This window comes from Bos grunniens, chromosome 26 (genome assembly GCF_055505025.1).
Source record: "Bos grunniens cultivar Pamir isolate PY7600 chromosome 26, Bosgru_T2T1.0, whole genome shotgun sequence".
Classification (NCBI taxonomy): domain Eukaryota; kingdom Metazoa; phylum Chordata; class Mammalia; order Artiodactyla; family Bovidae; genus Bos; species Bos grunniens.
The window spans coordinates 50859314-50879143 of record NC_141190.1 but is presented as its reverse complement, the minus strand read 5'-3'; the positions used below and the strand labels follow the sequence as shown (position 1 = coordinate 50879143).

The following is a 19830-nucleotide window of genomic DNA, read 5'->3' as shown; positions in this document are numbered from 1 at the left end:
ACCAAGCTCACATTTTTGCAGGTTTCAGCCGGTCTTGTGATGCTTCTGTGAGTCACGAGGAGCAGTCGTCACTGTGAAGGATTTTAGTGCTTTTCCAGATCTGAGGAGATAGAAGAATCGGGCTCATAAAGTCGGCTCCTGAACACACCTCACCATCCGAAGGCCTGTTCTGCCGGTTCCCCACTGCCTCCGCCCGCGCCCAGGCCCTCAATCCTGCTTACCGCCTGGGCTCCTTTGGGCACTGTTGAAAGTCAGAGGCCACAGTGGCTCACGGTTTAATCCGTGTAGAGGTGGACCGCAAGCGCCAACGTGTAAACGTGTAGGTGACGAGGCCACGTGGGCCTGGGCTCCTGCTGCCCTCAGCTGTCCAGCCCCCCTCCAGAAGGCCCACGGGGTGACCCTCACTTCAAAACATGAGGAGACTATCTGGGCTGTGTCCCCCCTCCAGGCGGGCTGTGCCCCCTCCTCCAGGCGGGCTGTGCCCCCTCCTCCAGGCGGGCTGTGCCCCCTCCTCCAGGCTGGCAGCCAGGGGTGCCCGAGGAGCCTGGGGAGGACAGTGTGAGGAAGACTGGGCATCACGGGACCAGGCTCAGTGTCTCCCATTTAGGAAGCAGCATGTTCTCACCAGCAGGAGCTCGTGCCCTCTGGATGAGCTGGGGTGCCCAGGTGCCCCCACCAGCCTACTCTGAGCGGTAATCTCGTTGGCTCAGGCCCCAGGCCTCTGATGCGATTCTCTCTGCAGCAAAACTGGCCCTGCCACACTAAATGGGCTCCTTAATTTGATTCTGGATCCTCTGCTGGCCTGTCCAGGCCCCGGGGCCCCTCCCAGGCCCCGCTAACGTGTTTAGCCATTTGTTGACCAACTGCAGCTTTTCGGAGGCTGGCAGCTCTGTCTCCAGGGGCTGTCACTTCTCCTTAGAGAGAGAACACGAGCCCCCTCACGCACGCTCCCCCACCCCACCTGCCCCCAGCCCTGCGCCCGCGGTCTCTGACCTCCAAGGAGGGCCAGCGTCACCTGGGAGCCTGTTAGAATGCAGAGCCTCAGGCCCTCAGGGCTCCACGTAAGCCTCACCTGCCAACAAGAGCCCACAGGACCCAGTGTCCCTCGCGGGCCCAAGGCACCCTTTTAGAAGGACCACTCTGCCCTCCTCAGACTTTGCCCCAGCCCGCGGAGGAGTCATCCACGCACAGCCACGGCCCTCCTCTGGAACACATGCAGGGAGCCCAGGACCCCAAATGCCCACCCCACAGCCTGAGCCCACCCCCAGGGCCTGTGGGAACCCCTGCCCCAGGGCTGTTTGCAGGGGTGCGCTGCTGCCTGCAGGAGACGTGGAAGCCTCCTCACCGAGGATGAGGCACAGTGCTGAAGGCTTCAACACGTGTGTGAGGGGGGCCTCAGTCACCCCTTTGCCCAGGCCCTGAAGGGCTTCCCAGGTGGCACTAAGGGTAAAGAACCCACCTGCCAAGGCAGGAGATGTAAGAGGCACAGGTTCGATCCCTGCATGGGGGAGATCCCCTGGAGGAGGGCACGGCAACCCACTCCAGTACCCTTGCCTGGGAAATCCCATGGACAGAGGAGCCTGGTGGGCTCAGTCCATGGGGTCACAGAGTCGGACATGATCGAGGTGACTTAGCACACACAGCACCAGGCCCTGAAATACTGCGGGAGTGCCTGCCACAGGCGGTTCATCCCTCTAGGCACACCTTCATTCCTTTATTCTCCTGATACGTACCGGTGTCTAGAACGTGCTGGGCACTGCCCTGGGCTCAGAGCACTGCAGAGCATGGCAGAACACTCAGCCCCACAGAGCCGCCATCCTGGAGGAGGCGGCAGACAGAGGAAACACAGGAGGCCCGGGAGTGCTGGCTGGTGAAAGCATGAAGACGGCTGGCACAGGAGGTGCCAGGGAGCCCTGCTGAGAAGGAGCCTGGCAGAGAAAGGCCTGAGGCAGGCGGCCCTGGCGCCCGAGAAGCTGTCTGTCCAGGAGTCCATTTGCAGAGTCAAAGCTGCGTGAATATTCAACCGGACAAGAGAAGACTGACATGCATTCTGAGCAGACAAGGCCTGCACGCACACCCAGCCCTGCTCTGGGGGAGCTCTTTTTGGAACAGGGCCTTTCAACTCCGTCTGGTCAGACCTCCCAATTTTTGCTAGTTTGCATTTCCCGCAGGACAGCGATAAAGGCCCTTCCCCTGGAAGATCCCCTGGAGGAGGAAAGGGCAACCCACTCCAGTATTCTTGCCTGGAGAATCTCATGGACAGAGGAGCCTGGCAGGCTGCAGTCCACGGGGTCGCAAAGAGTCAGACATGACTGAGCGACTAACACACACATGTGAGGTGATGGAATTAAACTTGTGGCCATGATTTCACAACATGTCCATATATTAAATCACTATGTTATATATCTTAAGTTTGAACAATGTCATATATCAATTTTATTTCAATAAAACTGGAAACAGCAAACATCTGCCTCTGGTGACTGGCTTGCATTTCCACATGGTGCTTTCTAATGAATGGAAGTTTTGAATTCTGATACAATCACTTTATGAAATATTTTCTACTATGGTTAATCTTTTTATGTCTGGCCTAAATCTGGCCTTTTTATGTCTGCCTTATTGTTGTAGCCACGCGTTCCGGGAAACAAACTCACTCAGAAAGACAATGCAGATAGTGGAGTGCAGTTTATTACACCGGCGGGCTCAGGGCAGAGTCTCCTCTTAGCCAAGGACCCCGACCAGCATTTGTGAAAACCTTTTTTATACCCCGTGTGTACGTGTCTGAACCCACCACTCCAAACTCCTTGAGACTTACATAAACCAAGGAAAATACGATCCCAATGACCCCCTCATTCACGTGCTATGTGCTCACGTGCTCAAACAGTCAAACAATCAGCCAATAATCAATAAGCCCGAGGTTACACTCCGATTGATACCGAAAAATTATGGCCTGTCTGGAGGAAGGGGTGATAGTGTATGTTTTCTCTTAGGCGATGAGTAACCTAGATAGGATCTTCAAGGCTCCCCTGTCTGGAGGGGGTCTTATCCTTCTGTTGTTGTTTTCAAAGGCACTAAACACAGAGTTCAGAGTCCACTGGAAAGGTGGCTGAGCATGGTCAGCATGAACAGGCCTACGATGGAGTCCAGGCCCTATGAATTCCTTCTTCATTATGACAAGGTCAGAAAAATTATCAGGTATTTTCATCTAAGATAACATTTCGTATTATTTCACACCCTCACATTCCTGGGATGAACCCAACTTCATGAGTGTCACCCCTTTTTAAAAATATACGGTTTACAGGATGAAATTTGCTAATAATTTGTTTAGGACTTTTATGTCCTTTCTTAAGAGACTGGACTAAAATGCGCTTCTTGTACTAGTCTTGTCTGGCTTTGTTTTTAAAAGTTGTGCTGGATCCAGAATAATTTGGGGAGGTTTCCTGCTTTGTATAAGACTGAAAAATTCATTCCTTGGAAATTTGGTAGAATATGTCTGAATAATCCCAGAAATGAGTTGTCTTGCAGGACAATTTTCAGCTAATGGTCAAATGTCCTTAAATGTCATAGAAACTTTTGGTCTTCTCTTTCTTCTTGAATCAATTTTTTTAAGTCGTAATTTCCTGGGAATTTGTTCAATTGGAATAAGATTTCAAATTGAGTGGTTCATGATATTTTTATCTTTTAAAGCCTCTGTGTGAGAGGGTTTCCCCTTTACATTCCTAATGTTAATTTGTCCTTATGGCTCATTCCGCACCCCTCCACCCCCCCCAACCCCCATTTTCCTCTTCCTGGTCACCAACCAGCTTTTGTCTTCGATTCTCCTGCTCTCATTTCCTATCACAATAATTTCTGCACCTATCATTTGGTTGTATTAATTTCTGCCTTTTCCTCCTCCTTTTATTAATTTAGCCCTTATTGTTTTTCTGATTTAACTTGGACACTTGCTTATTTTCTTTTTTCTTTTCTTCTTCTAAGGCGACACAGCTTCCCCTGAACCCCACTCGGCACTGTCCCATACGCGTGTGTCACACACACGTGTGTCTCACACAAAAGCCTCACACGGAGGACCTCCATCACAGTCCAGTTCTGTTTCCAGTTTCCGGACTTTGACTCAGGCATCGTTCGGAAGTGTTTTATTTTTCAAATGAACGGAGATTCTAAAAGATTATTTTTATAATTTGAAATCATTAAGAGTACCTTCTAAATAAATATTGTTTTCACTTCTGGTTAATTGTGTTATGATCCGAAAACGTGGTTCGTAAAGCATCATTTCACGGAAATCGGAGCGCTCTGTGTTGTGATGAGCAGTTCCTTTCTGCCCGTTCCGTGTGCACTGGGACCGGGAGGGTCGCTCTGGGGTCCGGGTGCCCAACGGCGGGGGTGGGAGGGGTGTCCACTCTCACTGGGCAGCGAAGCCTGCAGGCGGGGCCGGGACGGACCCCGCCTCCCCACCGCCGCTGGGGCCGGGCCCAGCCCCTCCCAGCCCTGCCCGGCTCTAGACCCCTGTACGACCCCAGGGCGGGCGTCTCCGAGGGGAAGGTCTCCTGTTCTCCGCCCCCGCCCCCACTTGCTCAGGGGCGGGGCCTCTTCCTCCCGGGGGTTGGGGGAGGGGGTGGCGATTGCCCGAGACTCGAGCCCCACCCTCACCCCCGGGCTCTGCAACCCCGTCCTCAGCCCGGGAGGCCCCAACCCACCGGCCCGGCCCGGCTCGCCCGGGGGCGAGGCAGGGATGCCCGGGCGGTCCGAGTCTTTCCGCGCCGGCACCGTCAGCGGGTGCTCGGCTTCTAGTTGGAGGAGTCACTGCTGGTTTGTGCCGAGGGGCCTCCTGCCCCCCCCGCCCCCCCCACCCCCCCCGTGTTCCTCCTGCTCCGCCCCTCGCGCCCCTCCCGGGGCTGCAGGGCGGGGGGGCCCCACACCCTGTGTTCCGGAGTGAGGGTGAGCTCGGGGCTCCAGGCCGCTCTGCTTTGTGACGCTGCTTCGCTCCGCCCGGTCCCTGGGGGGCGGGCGCTGTGCTCCGTCTTGGCTGATCTAGGGCGGGGACCCAGCCCGGACTTGGGCGGGTTGGGGGTGGGTAGGAGGAGACCACAGCCAACAAATGGGGTCTGGGGCCCTGGGGTGGGGCGCCTGGAGGCCCCCGTGGTCCGGTGGAGTCGGGTGGGTGGGAGCTTCCTGTGTCTCCTACGGTCGGGGGTCAGGTGGTCTGCAGCCCTGTCCGGTGCCCCTAAGGCCCCAGGCCAGCCAGCCTCTGGCCCCGACCTGCGAGGAGACCCGGCATCTGGAGGGTGGGTTTCCAGAGCCTCTGAGCTTGCTGCTGGCCTCCAGACTCCTGCCACCACCGGGCACGCCCTGCCTCCTCGCCGCTGAAGAGATGCAGCGGACTGAGAAATCGCCCAGTGACCTGGGACCAGGAGGCCTCACCAGGCTCAGAGCCACGCAGTGGCCTTGCTTGGCAGGAGGAGGCCCGAAGCTGACCTGTCCCCTCCTTCCTTAGCCCCCCTGCCCAGGGCTGGACAGGCACCGTGGACCGGGAGGCCTCGCCACACAGAGGCAGGTTACAGGGCTCAGCTTCCCTGGTCCTCCCTGCGGGCAGAAGCCCAGGCCCCCACTACCCCTGTCCATCTGCACCCTGAGCCAGCCTGGCAGAGGCTCCCAGGAGCCTCTCCTGCTGGCCTTGGGGACATGGGGACGTGGGCACATGACGGGGGGCCCTGCTTTCTGTGCAGACTCCCTGGCTGGGCCCCTCCCCGTCTGGCCACAGCTGGTCCCCAGCTCTGCGGCTGCGGTCCTGAGACCCACTCTCCAGACCGCGGAGGCCGCGGGAAGCCCGACAGGTGCGTCTCCACCTGCTGCGGAAGCAGGGACAGCCCCAGGCCCCGGCGCCCGCTCCAGCGGGAGGCGTCTTCCCGCCCTGGCACGAGCTCCAGGCCTAAAAATAGACCTGTCCATCTGGACAGCGTGTGGTGGCCGGGGAGGGGGCCGCTGGTGGCTTTGCGGGAATTACCAGGCTGGCCATCAGGGCTCTCGGCCCCAGGCCGCCTCTGAGCAAGAGGCTGGTGGATTAGGGCCACCGGCCCGCTCGTTAGTGAAGCAGACGTCTTGGACTTGGCCCTGCCACACGGCTCCCCAGCATCCTTGGTGCCCACCGAGGGGGCTCCCCAGGAAGTCTTCCAGGAAACATGTGGCCCTTACTCTTTTCGGATCCCAGGGGCTTCTCTTGACTCCTCAGAGGCCTTGGGCTCTGGATGGGGCCGGGGTCTCCCAGGTCATCTCTGGGGGAGCAGGTCACCCCACATGCAGGACGGTGAGGGACACAGGAGCCAGGCGGGCGGCGGTCTGGCTACTGCAGCGCCATGGACAGGCCCTGCTGTGTGTCAGGCTGAGGAGAGGAGGCCAGAGACCCCGGGGCCAAGAGGAGGGGTCTCTAGGTGGGGATGGGGCGGGGGCAGGAACTGGAGGCCCAGGGCCAGGGGATCAGAGTGGCCTGGTTTTCCCTAAGGTTGCGGGGAGCCTGGTGTCGTCAGGAGGGAGGTCAGGGGTGAGGACGGGTAGGGTGCCTATTGGAGAAAGGGGTGGGGCAGAGGGGACGGAGGTTGGCCACCAGCGTAAGGGTGGGCGTCCAGGAGGCCCGCCTGTCCCCAGGGCCCTGGGGAAGGAGAGCCGTCTCCACAGCTCGCCGTGGGGGCAGCCACCCTGCGTGGCCACAGGGACTGGGAACACGTGGGCGGCGGGCGGGTGGCCGACAGAAGCAAAGGGCCATGCTGACGGATGTTGCTCTGCGGAAATGCCGCAAGGAGGAGCGGCGGACTCACACACCCTGGAGACCACAGGGGGCCGCTGGACGCGTGCTCCCTCTGGATGGCAGGCAGCAGCTGGGGTCCTGGGCCTCCCGCCCACGTCCTTTCTGGGCCTGGGGCGTCCCAGATGCGGCTCTGCTGGAGGCAGGCCCCGGGTGCTTCGCCTTGGATCTGCGGTCTGTGACGGACGCGGCTAATCCCGGGGCCACGGTGCTCAAGCCCTGGCTGCCGGGGCCCTCAGGATCCAGTTCTCAAGGGGGACGACGGCCAGCAACCTCCATGTGAGGTGTAGGGTCGGCAGGTGGCAGGTGGCCAGGGGCACCACGCACCGCAGCTTCCGCCCACCGGCGTCTACCCTCGTCAGGTGCCTCTAGCCACTCCAGCGTGACAAACATGAAGCACGCTCGTGTAGTACACACGCACGCACACACACACACACACATATAAACACACTGGCACACGAACATACACACCCACACACGCATACACACTCACATATGCAAGCATACACAAACACACCAAACACGTGGACACACAATCATGCACACGTACACACCGCACAAGTGCCTTCACATCTACACACACACACGTGGGTTCACGCTTGTGCACACATGCACACATAGGTACAGCCCACACGCGTGTGCACATATGTATCCACATGCACCCATGTGCCCACACCCAAAAAACCCACTTGGGCCTGTAAAAAAGTCCTCCATCCTGAGAGATGGAGAACGTTGCAACCAAGGTGAAAGTGGAAAATGCAGGTTACAAAATATTTTCCAGTAGAATATGTATCTGCCTGTGTGCTTTGTGCTTTCATTAAAGATCAAGAATAAACATGCTGAGGGCACCAGAGACAAACCAGGTGTGATTTAAAAGGAGAGCAGCTGCCCTAAGTTCAGGGAGAACGACAGGGTCGCCGGCCAGCACATGAGCAGAGGCCTGAGAGCCACCGGGAGGGGAGGGAATCAGACAGACGGCGGCGCCCCCTTCCTGCCCCAAGACGGGACCCTGGACCAAGGGTACAGAGAGGAGGAGTCCTGAAATTGCGAAAATTTGTAGTGAGCTTTTAAATCAATTACACATGGAATTAGTCTAAGTATTTGTGTTTGGTTACAAAGCAAAATTAAATGTCAAAAACAATTCTTAAAAAATAACACAGCAGCATACAAATAATAAGTGAAGTCACGCATAACACTATTACAGTGTTAGCACATCTCAAAGAAGGGGCTGATTTTCTAGGAAAATGTGCTTTTCCAGAATTGTCTCATGAGGAAACTTGAACACTGTAATAAATGAGTAAGTAGCCATGGGCCAAACTGAAAGGACTGCCAAAGGATTGCTCACAGAGGTGCCAGACCAGCGCAATTTTATGGGTGAATCATCCGGTCCCACCACTTCAGGGCACATAAGTGGGAACAATGGAGACAGTGGCAGACTTTATTTTCTTGGGCTCCAAAGTGACTGTGGACAGTGACCAAAACCATGAACTTAAAAGATGCTGCTCCTTGGAAGAAAGCAGTGACAAACCTGGACAGTGTTTTAAAAACCAGAGACGTTATTTTGCTGACAAAGGTCCATCTAGTCAAAGCTCTGGTTTTTCCAGAAGTCATGTACAGATGTGAGACCTAGGCAACAAAAAAGACTGAGCACTGAAGAACTGGTGCCTTAGAACTGTGGTGTTGGAGAAGACTCTCGAGAGTCCCTTGAATAGCAAGGAGGTCAGGCCAGTCCATCCTAAAGGAAATCAACCCTGAATATTCATAGGAAGGACTGATGCTGAAGCTGAAGCTCTAATACTTTGTTCACCAGATGCGAAGAGCTGACTCATTGGAAAAGACCCTGCTGCTGGGAAAGACTGAGGACAAGAGCAGAAGGGGACGACAGGATGAGATGACTGGATGGCATCACCAACTCGATGGACATGAGTGTGAGCAAACTCCAGGAGATAGTGAAGGACAGGGAAGATGGGATGCTGCAGTCCACGGGGTCGCAAAGAGTTAGACATGACTGAGTGACTGAACAACAACCTTTCAAAATTTTAAGCAGCAGATATTTTCAATGCCATATGGTGGTTTAGTTGCTCAGTAGTGTCTGACTCTTGCGACACCATGGATTGTAGCCCACCAGGCCCCTCTGTCCATGAGATTTCCCAGGTAAGAATACTGAAGTGGGTTGCCATTTCCTTCTCCAGGGCCATATGTGTGTGTGTGTGTGTGTGTGTGTGTGTGTATGTGTATACATATATATATATTATATATCTATATATGTCAACTGATTAATGAGAAACCTAGAAAACTTCCCAATTAATTTTATCCCACTAGATCAAAAGAGTCAATCTTAAAGGAAATCAACCCTGAATACTCATTGGAAGGACTGATGCTGGAGCTGAAGCTCCAATACTTTGGCCACCTGATGCAAAGAACTGACTCATTTGAAAAGACCCTGATGCTGGGAAAGATTGAGGGCAAGAGGAGAAGGGGACGACAGAGGATGAGATGGTTGGATGGCATCACCAATTCAGTGGACGTGAACTTGGGCAAGCTCCAGGAGATGGTGAGGGACAGGGAAGCCTGGCGTGCTGCAGCCCACGGAGTCTCGAAGAGTTGGACATGACTTGGCAACTGAACAACAGCAATGATTCAACCTTAAATGTTAACTTAGCATAGCTAGCATTATAAGAAAACCCTTTTGATACAATCTCAATTATGAATGCAAATATAAGAATTCCAAATAAATTCTTAGCAAATTAAGTTGTCACCATCTTAAATCAACCACACATTGAGTGCATTAATTTTATCCTTTTAGGCAAGAATGAGTTAAAATTATACAATCTAAATTGTATCGATAATTTAATCATTAGAAATATGATAATTTGATTATCAATAGACACTACAAAAGACATTGATAATACTTAATATTCATTAAGTTAAATTTTTAAAATTTATTTTATTGAAGTATAATTGAGTTATGATGTGTTGATTTTTGCTTACATATTTATGCATTCTTTTCCATTATGGTTTATCAAAGAACACTGAATATAGGTCCCTGTGTTATGCAGTAGGATCTTGCTGTCTACCCATTCTCTGTAAAACAGTCTGCATCTCCTCATCCTAAAACCCCAACCCTTCCCTCCCCCAAGCCCCTCCCCCTCGGTAACCCCAAGTCTGACCCCTGTGTCTGTGAGTCCTTTTCTCTTTCACAGATAATTTCATTTATGTCCTAGTTTAGATTCCACACATAAGTGATGTCAGGTGGCATTTGCCTTTCTCTGGCTGACTTCATTTGGTGACAATCTCTAGGTCAATCCATGCTGCTACAAATGGCCCTATTTCATTCTTTCTGTGGCTGAGTAGTATTCCATTGTATATATGTACCACATCTTTATCCACTGATCTGTCAAGGAACATTCATCATTAACCTTCATTTTAATCAAAGTAATACACATCTTGACTTTAAGACTCACAGCTGCCTGGGCGTTACAGCATAATGCCAACTGCTCTTACTTCTCTTCCTGCTCTTGTGAGGTCACCACTTTCAGCTTTCTTTAGAAATTCCTCCTGGTACTTAACCAATCCATTTCTAAACACCACACTTATCCCACCATGGCTTGATGTCTCAGTTTTAGGTGTTTTAAGCTTCCCCAGTGGCTCAGGTGGTAAAGAATCTGCCTGCAGTGCGGGAGACCTGGGATTGATCCATGGGGTCCGGTCGGGAAGATCCCCTGGAGAAGGGCATGGCAACCCACTCCAGTATTCTTGCCTGGAGAATTCCATGGACAGAAGAACCTGGCGGGCTATGGTTCATGGGGTCACAAATAGTCAGACACGACTGAGCGACTCACACACACACACACACACACACACACACACCATCTTCCTGGTTTGGACGATGAAGGTAAACTCTCTCCCATTGCCTCCACCCCACTGCTGCTGCTGCTAAGTCGCTTCAGTCGTGTCTGACTCTGTGCAACCCCATAGACGGCAGCCAACCAGGCTCCCCCATCCCTGGGATTCTCCAGGCAAGAACACTGGAGTGGGTTGCCATTTCCTCCTCCAATGCATGAAGGTGAAAAGTGAAAGTGAAGTCGCTCAGTTGTGTCCGACTCTTAGCGACCCCATGGACTGCAGCCTACCAGGCTCCTCAGCCCATGGGATTTTCCAGGCAAGAGTACTGGCGTGGGGTGCCATTGCCTTCTCCACCCCACTACACAGACCCATCAATTTCTTTCTCTTCCCCTATTTTTATGGGATATATCATAATTTTTTATTAAATTAAAACTGATGGCTATGTTATTAGATTAGGTCAATGGCATTTAGACTCAAGCTGGAAATGTGATTTGATTGTGTTCCCTTTGTTATACAACTTTTTATTTTCCCGGACTTGATAATTTCCTTGTTTTTCATTACTTTGATTTCTCTGCTTGAGGTTTGCAGAGCCTCTTACGTTCATGGGCTGATGTGCTTCAGGAGTTCTGAAAGTTCTAGGTCTTCATCTGTTTGCATTTCGCTTCCGCCCCAGCCACTCTCCTCCCGTTGCACGTGTGCTCAGTCAGGTCCGTCCTGTCTGACTGTGACTCTGAGAGTCTAGCCCCCCAGGTTCCTCAGTCCACGGGATTCTCAGGGCATGGGAGTGGGTTGTCACGCCCTCCCCCAGGGCACCTTTCCCACCCAGAGATCGAACCCAGGTCTCCAGCATTGCAGGCGGATTCTCTACCCTCTGAGCACCAGAGAAGCCTGCTAGACAGGAGCCAGGGCTGGACTGGTGTGGCCAGTGGAGACTGAGCTGGGCGAGGCTGACAGTGGCTGGAGTTAGACCAGGGCTGCTCCCTGCCTGCCTGCCCTAGGTCTGCGCCTAGGGCTGCAAGAGGAGAGGTGGGCTCTGGAGACTGCCTGGGGGAGGAGCTGAGGGGCTTCCCTTTCTGCACCCCCAGCCCTCACCCAGCGTCGGGACTGCAAGAATTTCCCTCCTCCTTGGAGAACTTCACTACCCAGCTTTGGGGGAGTGGGAGAGGGCAGGGAGGCCAGGACATTCTTTCCGGACCAGCTGGGCCAGCTTGCTCAGGAAGCTGTGTCTCTCCCTGACCGGTGGGGGGCCCCCCTCCATGCAGCTTTGGGCCTAGGATGCCGGGCTACAGGCTCCTGGACAAGCCTCAGTCCTCTTTGTTTCCTTAAACCCTCCCGCGCCTCTGAGTGGCCATCTTGATTAAGCCTTAGTCAAAGTACCAGACCAACCACAAAAGCTCTGACTGTTACACAGTGAATGTTCAACAAACCTTGTCAGGATAATTGGTTAAGTCTCCAGAGATAAAAGTCAGGTTGTATCTCTAACCAAGTATCCACGTAAATTAAATTCCAGAAGGATTACAGAAGCAATTAAAAAATAAAATCATGCTATAAATTTAAAAAGCATGTGGAGGTGTTGCACTAATTTTAAATTTTATAAGAACTTTCCAAGTATTAACCCAAAGAAGAATCATGAAAGGAAAACACAGATAAATTTGATTGCAGAGAATTTTAACATTTTTCTATGTACACATATCTTTAATAAACTAAAAATCGAGTGACAAATAAGAAAAAAATATTTGTAGCAGACGAATGCCAAAAGTAATAAAAAAGACAAATATCCCAATGGAAAATGGGGAAAGACTAGGATAAAACAATTTACATAAAATAATTCAAGTGTCTGAAGTGAAAGTTCTTAAGCTCCTGGGCCATCGGAGAAATTCAATGGAAACTCGTCCTTCCGTCCTTACCTCGGCTGTTCCCTCTCCCCACCCCTCCCTGCCCCCTCCCCCCTCCCCCCTCCACAGGCGGGGAGGTCACCCAACAGCTTCACTCCAGAGCACCTCCCTCCTTCTTGGGGGGGCACTTTGACTCTGTTTTGATTCTGGGTCCAGACTGAGCCCTGGAATTTTCCTTTCAGAAATGAAAGGTCCATTAACATATTTTCCTAAACAAATAAGCAGTTTCCCCTGGAGACAACCTTGGCAATCCCACCAGCGCAGGAAGGGCGCTGAAAGTCAACTCCCAGAAGCCAGGTTTGCCTCCTGCCCCCCACCTCCCTGCACCAAACACCTGCCCAGCTGGGCCTGTGGCGGGTGGTGCCTGCAGGGACCCCTACCTCCCCCACTTCCCTGCACCAAACACCTGCCCAGCTGGGCCTGCATTGGTGGGGGGTGCCTGCAGGGACCCCCACCTCCCCAACCTGCCTGCACCAAGCCCTTGCCCAGCTGGGCCTTCGAGGGGGCACCTGCAGGGGCCCCTGCCTCCCCAGGCTCGCCCCCTCCAGCGGCCTCACTCAGGGGCCCTGTCCGCGCCGTCACGAGCCTGCCCCAGGCCTGTGCTCTGCCCTGTCCTCTCCCCTGACGGCCCCGCTGCCTGTCCTGTGCCGGGTCTTTTGCGTGTCTCCCCCTCAGCTGGGCCCCACCTGCAGCCAGCCCTGCTGCACCGTGGCTCCTGCACGCCTGGCCACACCGCTCACACCCGTTGGGCCTGACCATGCCTGTTTCACACATCAGTGTCCCTGGCAGGGCAAGTGCTGGGTGGCGACAGGGACCCTGCCCACCGCTCGGGCAGGCCCCGACCTGGCAGGGAGGAGTCCTGGGGACAGGCTTGGAGGGCGCAGCTCACACGGCCGCCACAGGCCGTCCACCCGCCTTTCACGGTAGACGAGTCAGCTCCACCCCTGGAGGAGGTCGCCCACGTGGTTTTGCCGGAGAGCAGACGCCAGAACCGCTGGCTTCTCATCTTGTGGCTCCTCAGCAAAGGAAGGGCTGGAGGGGGTAGGCCGGGCCACGGGGCAGGGTCCGGTGGGGCTCCCCTTGAGTGCATACTGCCCCAGAAGGGCTGGAAGGGGCAGGCGGGGCCACGGGGCAGGGTCCGGCTGGGCTCCCCTGGACTGCGGCCCGCTCAGAAGCCTCCAGGTGCCTGCGGTGGGTACCTGCTCAGCCTGGGCCTCCTGGCTGTGACGGGGCCTGGGAGCCTCCCTCTGCCCTGGCTACTCCCAGCTGCTGCCAGGGGAGGGGAGGAGGCCTGGGCTGCGGTGGTGGAGGGGCGCCGGCCCAGAGAGCCTGCCCCGGACAGATCAGAGCTGCTGCTGTGGCCCCGTCCCCGGGCAGCCCTCCCAGCCCCCGCGCCCCTGCCCGCGTTCCCCCACTCTCATGCGGGCCCTGTGAGGTGCGGATTGCTTCACTGCTGACCACAGAGAGTCTTAGAGCCTCCGCTTGTCTGCGTGGGGCAGAGTGCGGTTCCGAGCGCCCTGCAGGCTGACCAGCTTGTGGCCTCCTCGGGAGGGGGCTCGGATGCCTGGGGCTGCCCCACTGGCCCCCCTCTGTGCCTCCGCCAGCCTCCAGGGCTCCCCTCCTGGGGAGCTTCACAGGGGGCTGTGACCCCTCTCCCTGATCCTGGGGCTCCAGGAGCCCCCTCCCCCCACAGTCAGCACCCCTCTGCTCAGCACCACGGCTCCCTCGGGGCTCAGCCTGGAAACTGCGCCTGCCTGTCAGGTCACCTTGTGCCGAGCATGGCCGGGGTAGGGGGCTGTGTCCCTGCAGAAAGCCGAGCTTCCCATCAAAGCCACGCCACCGGCCTTCCAGCCGGGAGGGGGCCTGGGACGGACCCCCACATCCGGGAGCCCCTCCTCGTCCCCCCCAGGAGGATGTTCCATGAAGGCGGCACGTGTGTCTTGCCAGCCGTGGGGATGAGGTTGTGTAACCGGCTTGGCTCTCCAGGTGGCTCTCAGGCCTTCAAATTTAATTGAATGTATTTCCAGCAGCAGAATCTGGGGCACTGGGATGGAGGGTCCTGGGGGAGGGCGCTGGGCTGCGGGGAGGGGCTGAGGCAACAGGCTTCTTGGGCCCCTGATCTGCAGGCTCTGCAGGCGGGCAAGAGCCACTGAAGCAGAGGCCAGCCCGGGCCGGGCACTCATGGGGCTGGACGATGGCACGGGTATGCGGCCTGACAGGTGACACCCCCGTCATCAACCCCCTCCCCCAGAGCATTCCCTGAGCCCAAACCCAGGAGGTCTGAGCCACAGACCCCCCTTCCAGACCATTCCGTCACCAAGTGAATGTCTCTCCAGGCATCCCCACCGAGTTGTCCCGAGTGTCCCCCACGTGTCCCCTGCCCTGGGCACGGCCTCGCCCTGGGCACGGCCTTGTCCTGGCCTCAGCAAGCCTCCAGCTGGGCGGTTGACGCCACGTCACCTCAGCCAACAGTGACTGGATGGGAAGGGTCTTTCTTTCCACCCACACCCCAGCCATCACAGCAGCCCTGTGACCCCAGGCCAGGCGGACCCTCCTGGCCTAGAGTGAATGCCCCTGAAGGGTCTGATCAGACAAGACCAGAGGCTGCCCAGGGCTGTGCCCCGGCCTGTCCGGTGCTCAGAGGATGGGGGGCTGGCCAGCCACCTGGGCCCATGGCATAGCCTGCATTCCGTCTGCAGGACCCCGTGGCATGGGGGACACGGGGCCTTGACCCCAAAGTGACCTCTCAACTGGGGATCGAGTGTCGCGCCTGCGTGCCGGGGTGCTTCCCTCAGCATGGCCAGAGTGGCCCTCTCCCTCTCTCCTCGGGGGACCACTCCACGTGGCTGTGACCCCCTCAGCTTCCTCCGTAATGGAGTGGCCAGGCCTGGCTTGGGGCGGGGGGAGCTTGGACAGCTGTGTCCTTCTGGGAAATGAGACAGCCGGGGGCACACCCTGCTCTGGAGCGGGGCTGAGTCCAGGGAAGCCCGGGGGCCTGGAACAGGAGTGGCTTCTGGAAGTGGAGTCTCTGTAGCCCAGGTCCGCGTCCTGGCCTCTCCCCTGGGTCCCCGCCCCGGCCTTCACCTCCGGGTCCCCGTCCTGGCCTCACCCCCGGGTCCCCGCCCCAGCCTTCACCCCCAGCTAAGGTGGCCACTAGGGGTTGTCTCCAAGGCAGGAGACAGACAGCCTTGGTCACCCACGCGGCAGGCCGTGAGTGGCCATTTCTGGAAGCACTCGGGGTTTCTTTCCAGGAGCGCCCACTCAGCCTGTGGGTGAGCAGGGCTTTCCGCGTGGCCCGTGCCTCAGTGCCACTCCCACGTGGGGCTCCAGTGGGGCCCCCTGGCCCTGGAGAGCTGTGTCCTGAAGATCTCGGCTGGATCCTGTGCGACACCAGGAGGGGCTTGGAGAGGAGGCTCCAGCGGGGCCAGCCCGGGATCCAGTCCGGCTCAGGAGCAAAGAGTGTGGCCACTCTGGGCCGGGGGGGGCCCAGCTCGGCCCTGGCCGCATGGTCCTCAGGCCACTGCCAGCGCCCCCAGCCCTGTGACTACTCCGGAGGTGCCAGGCTGTGGTCTCCGTCTCACAGCGGAAGGACGGGGGCTCTGCGAGGTCAGCATGGAGCCCGCGCCCCGCAGCAAGCCGCTGGGTCCCTGCATGGGTCTCAGCTCCCTCCTCCCGCCTGGCCGTGGGCGGGTGGCTCGGCCTGCAGGGCAATCTGGAGGCTTCCCTCCAGGTCGTGGCGGGCACAGGCCCTCCGTGGACTCCAGCCAGAGAAGAAAACCAGCTGGCATGCTGGGAGCCAGGCCTGGCCCTGCCCTCCCCAGCCCGGGGCCAGCAGTGAGTGCCGCTCCCAGAGAAGAGCCAGCTGCCCCGGGAGGTCTGGCGCCCTGAGGGGAGGGCTCCTCCCCACCCGAGCCACCCCCAGCCCTGTCCCATCCCAGTCCTCCTGCCATCCGGGGGAAGTGGCCCCAGGAAACCCAGGACTCTGGACACCCCGTGGGCCTGTCTGAAGCCGTGAGCCCACAGACCCGATGGCTCGGGGCCGGCCTGACTGCCAGGGGAAGTGACGACCCCAGGGCTTCAATTTCCCTTCACCCAGCCCAGACCCACAGCAGCCTGGGGGTCAGCTGGCACTCAGAGGTGCCCCACCCCACCCTGCAGGCCAGGCAGGCGGGCAGCACAGAGACTCTGGAATGCTGGAGCGGTCAGGCCGTCCCAGAGCCAAGCTTGAGACTCTGGCTGGCTCGAGCTTTCCGGAAGCCGGGGCCGGGTCCAGGCTTGGACAGAACAAGCTGGTTTTCATCGAGGCCAGAAAACATGAGGCGCTGGCCCAGCGTGCTGGCAGTTCGTCCAGGGCCTGTGGGCGGGGCAGGGCGGCCTCCATTGCTGGGGCGGCCAGGCCTGTCCAGTCTGGGTGCTGGCCTGGGGGGCCATGTGGGTGCTCAGCTAGGGTGTCCGCTGGCCTGACCTCCACCACCAGCTTGTGGGGCCTGCGATGGGGGAAAGGCGGGGTGAGGGGGTGTTGGGGGGGCTCCGGCTCCGGGCCTCGGGCGGGGGTGGGGGCGGCATTCAGGCAAGCTCAGTTTGAATCCAGAGCTGCTGGCTGGGGCTGGGGGGCCTGGGAGGGAGAGCCCGCCCTCCGCCCCACGGGCTGGCGGTGATCTGGGCGCAGACGCGCAAGGAGGGTGAGCTGGCCGGAAGCTCGGCGGAGGGGATCCTGCCCCTCGCCAGGGCCGGCCGGGCTGTGGTCCTCCATTGGGAGAGCGTCCCCTCCTCCTGATCAGGTGTCTCCAGGCGGGGAGAGGCACCACTTCCGGTCCTGGCCCTGCTGGGGACGGGGAGATGGGCGGGGGAGGCAGGCTCAGGGATTGGGGTCCCTGAGCACAAGTCAGCTCGTGAGCTGCTCTTGCAGACCCCGGCAAGCTCAGGCTGACAAGGGGACAGAGGCCAGCAGGGCCGGTTCTACCCAGGCCTGGAGCCCAGCTGGCAGGGGTCCCGGCTCCGTCTCCAGCAGGCCTTCGGAGGTTCCCGGACGCTGGCTAGGCCGGGAGTGGAGGGAGTGGCCACCATCAGCGCCAGCCCTCACTAGAGGGGTCAGACGGCCCACCCCCAGCCCCGCCTTCGCCCCCGCCCCCGCCCCAGACTCCGGAGCCCCCAGCTGAGCTGGGCTCTGAGCACCTCAGTCAGCTCTGGGGCGCCCGGCCAGCCCTGGCCACAAGCCCACCTGCCTGCCAGCCCTGCCCTGGTCCCAGCTGGCCCCCTGCCTGGCCTGTGCCCTGCAGCGGTGCCTGCCCACCCACCCCGCCCTCAGAGGTGACGCTTCGCTATTCCCACTGGGCCAGCCCTGGGCCAGCCTGATGCCCCTGCCCCCGCCTTTCACAGAACCCCCTGCAGCGCGCTCTTCTCCCCCAGACTTTTTTGGAAGCAGCCAGGTCTGTGGGGAGCAGGCAGTGGGGGTGGGTGGAAGCCGAGGCTAGGTGGCCGGCCATCTAGGGCTGCAATGCGAGGCCTCGGTTCTCAGAAGGGGCTCCCCTGAAGTCCCACCACCCTTCTGTCCAATTTAGGAGCAATTAATGAGCCAGTTCCCCATGGAGACCGGCTGCTGTGTGTCCTGGTTTCAGAGGCTGCCTCTTCATCCCCCAAGGAAAAGCTGCAGCAATCTGATTTAGCCTGGAAGGAGGAGGAGGCTTCGGTGGGGCCTGGAGCTTGTGGAGCCCGCAGAAGCCGGGCAGGGAGCTCCAGGGTGCCCGCCGAGGCCCCCGCGGCAGACCCTGACCCCGGGGAACGCAGGGACGGCACGAGCTTACACCCCAGGTCTGAAAGGTGCAGACCACGTCATGAAGGCAGCCACTCCTGGGTGGACCCTGAAGCTCTGCTCCCAGGGCCCCCACAGGCTGCCTTCCACCACAGGAGACAGTGAGCCTGCGGTCTGAGCTGAAAGAGCCACCCCTGCCTGGAGATCTAGCAGCCGCAGCCCCGCTCCTGACCCAGCCCCCCAGAGCGACACCCTCCCTGGGCTGCAGACCCTCCCCAGGCGGGCAGTGCCCAGGCCCGCGTTCATCTGTCTAGTGTCTCCAGCACCACCTGCCCGACCTCCTCAGAATCCAGGCTAGTGCTGGGGGCCTGGAGCCTCAGGAGGAGAGGGGCTCTCGAGTGCGGCCCCCGATGGAAGGGAAGGCTCCATCGAGGAGTTGAGGCCTGAGCTGGGTGCACTGTGGGTGGGAAGGGGCTGCAAGGAGACACGGGGTCTCTGAGCAGGAGAAGAAGGGGCAGGACTTGGTGCTGGCGACTCAGGCCCAGAGTCCAGTCCTGGGGGCCCCGAGCTTCCAAGGACACGGAGTGGCCCAGCTCTCTAGGAACAATCCAACCTGCATGCTGGCTGGAGAGGGGGCAGGAGGGTCCTCACCGGGCCTGGGGGAAGAGCCTGCCCAGACAGTACCCAGGTACAGTCGTCTGGTGCCCACCCGGCCCATAGCTGCCCCCGGGTCTGGGGGCTCAGGGCACCCCGGGCACCTCTGTGCTCACTCTGTTCACGCTCACCCACTGGTGTGTCTGGGTCGGGCTGTAGGCCTCCCCGGCCCGCCATCACTCCGCCCCCACCCCCAGCCACCTCTGAGGGCCTGGGGTAGCTGTGGGCAGCTTCCTGGAGCAGCCCCACGCTTGGGCAAACCTGCAAGGTGATGGCTTTTGGATCACAGAGCAGACAGGAGTCCCTCCCTGTCCTTCAAGAGGCATCTGCTGATGCCTGTACCCAGGTGCCAAACCCACCCTGGGGCCAACCTCTGAGACTAGGCACCGTGCCCCTCTGTCCTGGGCAGCCCTCCCTCCCCAGAGAGGGCCTGCCTTGTGTGGGGAGGGTCAGGGCCCCTGGGAGGAGGGAGGCCCAGGGATGCCTGAACCCCCAGGCCGGCAGCCCCCCATACTCACCCTGTGGGAGGGAGAAGCCACAGAGGCAGCTGAGTGGGTCCCAGTGAGGCAGCCCCGGGGAAGACAAGCAGGGTTAGCCCGAAGCCTGTGCACCCAGGCTTAAAAAGAGACAGCACGTTGCTCCCAAAGGCCCGTCCAGTCAAAGCTATCGTTTTCCCAGTGGTCAAGTGTGGATGTGAGAGTTGGACTATAAAGAAGGCTGAGCGCCAAAGAATTGATGCTTTCAAACTGTCGTGTTGGAGAAGACTCTTGAGAGTCCTTTGGACTGCAAGGAGATCCAACCAGTCCATCCTAAAGGCGATCAGCCCTGGGTGTTCTTTGGAAGAACTGATGCTGAAGCTGAAGCTCCAATACTTTGGCCACCTGATGCAA

The 19830-nt window shown here is 58.2% G+C and overlaps 1 long non-coding RNA gene across 1 annotated transcript; it reads left to right on the top strand.

Moving 5' to 3' along the window:
• The first annotated feature begins 8187 nt into the window (after positions 1 to 8187).
• LOC147344571 (uncharacterized) lies at positions 8188 to 9544 on the top strand. The gene is made up of 2 exons (XR_015155475.1): positions 8188 to 8947; positions 9116 to 9544. It is a non-coding gene; the product is annotated as an uncharacterized LOC147344571 (long non-coding RNA).
• Positions 9545 to 19830: the final 10286 nt, after the last annotated feature.